Source organism: Anopheles marshallii, assembly GCF_943734725.1.
Source record: "Anopheles marshallii chromosome X unlocalized genomic scaffold, idAnoMarsDA_429_01 X_unloc_84, whole genome shotgun sequence".
NCBI classification, from domain to species: domain Eukaryota; kingdom Metazoa; phylum Arthropoda; class Insecta; order Diptera; family Culicidae; genus Anopheles; species Anopheles marshallii.
In genome coordinates this window covers 52,501-55,000 of record NW_026525936.1, presented here as the reverse complement: position 1 = coordinate 55,000, position 2,500 = coordinate 52,501, and positions in this window count along the sequence as shown.

The window sequence follows — 2,500 nt, the reverse complement described above, 5'->3', positions numbered from 1 at the left end:
CCGGGAAGGAAGGCCCGGTCCAAGAAAAAATTTTTGCGGGACCACCAAAACATCATAGTTAGACCTAGCAAATGATGAAAAGTGAAACCCGCGATCGATTGGAGAAACCTTATTTTACACTGAAAAATTCCACATAAGGAAAATTTGTATGGAGCACCCTACTGCAGAGCACACCGACAGGGCCGGGAAGGAAGGCCCGGTCCAAGAAAAAATTTTTGCGGGACCACTCAAAACATCATAGTTAGACCTAGCAAATGATGAAAAGTGAAACCCGCGATCGATTGGAGAAACCTTATTTTACACTGAAAAATTCCACATAAGGAAAATTTGTATGGAGCACCCTACTGCAGAGCACACCGACAGGGCCGGGAAGGAAGGCCCGGTCCAAGAAAAAATTTTTGCGGGACCACTCAAAACATCATAGTTAGACCTAGCAAATGATGAAAAGTGAAACCCGCGATCGATTGGAGAAACCTTATTTTACACTGAAAAATTCCACATAAGGAAAATTTGTATGGAGCACCCTACTGCAGAGCACACCGACAGGGCCGGGAAGGAAGGCCCGGTCCAAGAAAAAATTTTTGCGGGACCACTCAAAACATCATAGTTAGACCTAGCAAATGATGAAAAGTGAAACCCGCGATCGATTGGAGAAACCTTATTTTACACTGAAAAATTCCACATAAGGAAAATTTGTATGGAGCACCCTACTGCAGAGCACACCGACAGGGCCGGGAAGGAAGGCCCGGTCCAAGAAAAAATTTTTGCGGGACCACTCAAAACATCATAGTTAGACCTAGCAAATGATGAAAAGTGAAACCCGCGATCGATTGGAGAAACCTTATTTTACACTGAAAAATTCCACATAAGGAAAATTTGTATGGAGCACCCTACTGCAGAGCACACCGACAGGGCCGGGAAGGAAGGCCCGGTCCAAGAAAAAATTTTTGCGGGACCACTCAAAACATCATAGTTAGACCTAGCAAATGATGAAAAGTGAAACCCGCGATCGATTGGAGAAACCTTATTTTACACTGAAAAATTCCACATAAGGAAAATTTGTATGGAGCACCCTACTGCAGAGCACACCGACAGGGCCGGGAAGGAAGGCCCGGTCCAAGAAAAAATTTTTGCGGGACCACTCAAAACATCATAGTTAGACCTAGCAAATGATGAAAAGTGAAACCCGCGATCGATTGGAGAAACCTTATTTTACACTGAAAAATTCCACATAAGGAAAATTTGTATGGAGCACCCTACTGCAGAGCACACCGACAGGGCCGGGAAGGAAGGCCCGGTCCAAGAAAAAATTTTTGCGGGACCACTCAAAACATCATAGTTAGACCTAGCAAATGATGAAAAGTGAAACCCGCGATCGATTGGAGAAACCTTATTTTACACTGAAAAATTCCACATAAGGAAAATTTGTATGGAGCACCCTACTGCAGAGCACACCGACAGGGCCGGGAAGGAAGGCCCGGTCCAAGAAAAAATTTTTGCGGGACCACTCAAAACATCATAGTTAGACCTAGCAAATGATGAAAAGTGAAACCCGCGATCGATTGGAGAAACCTTATTTTACACTGAAAAATTCCACATAAGGAAAATTTGTATGGAGCACCCTACTGCAGAGCACACCGACAGGGCCGGGAAGGAAGGCCCGGTCCAAGAAAAAATTTTTGCGGGACCACTCAAAACATCATAGTTAGACCTAGCAAATGATGAAAAGTGAAACCCGCGATCGATTGGAGAAACCTTATTTTACACTGAAAAATTCCACATAAGGAAAATTTGTATGGAGCACCCTACTGCAGAGCACACCGACAGGGCCGGGAAGGAAGGCCCGGTCCAAGAAAAAATTTTTGCGGGACCACTCAAAACATCATAGTTAGACCTAGCAAATGATGAAAAGTGAAACCCGCGATCGATTGGAGAAACCTTATTTTACACTGAAAAATTCCACATAAGGAAAATTTGTATGGAGCACCCTACTGCAGAGCACACCGACAGGGCCGGGAAGGAAGGCCCGGTCCAAGAAAAAATTTTTGCGGGACCACTCAAAACATCATAGTTAGACCTAGCAAATGATGAAAAGTGAAACCCGCGATCGATTGGAGAAACCTTATTTTACACTGAAAAATTCCACATAAGGAAAATTTGTATGGAGCACCCTACTGCAGAACACACCGACATGGACGAAAGGGTCGACTGGCCAAGAGAAAAAATTTTTGCGGGACCACTCAAAACATCATAGTTAGACCTAGCAAATGATGAAAAGTGAAACCCGCGATCGATTGGAGAAACCTTATTTTACACTGAAAATTCCACATAAGGAAAATTTGTATGGAGCACCCTACTGTGGTCACCATCGGTCGAGTTGGTCGAGACGGGCAAAAAATTTTTTTTTCCATATCGTCTCAAAACATGATTTATGGACCTTGTAAATGTTGAAAAGTGAAACAAAATCACTTTTGGAGCGATGAAAATTTTGTATGGGAGG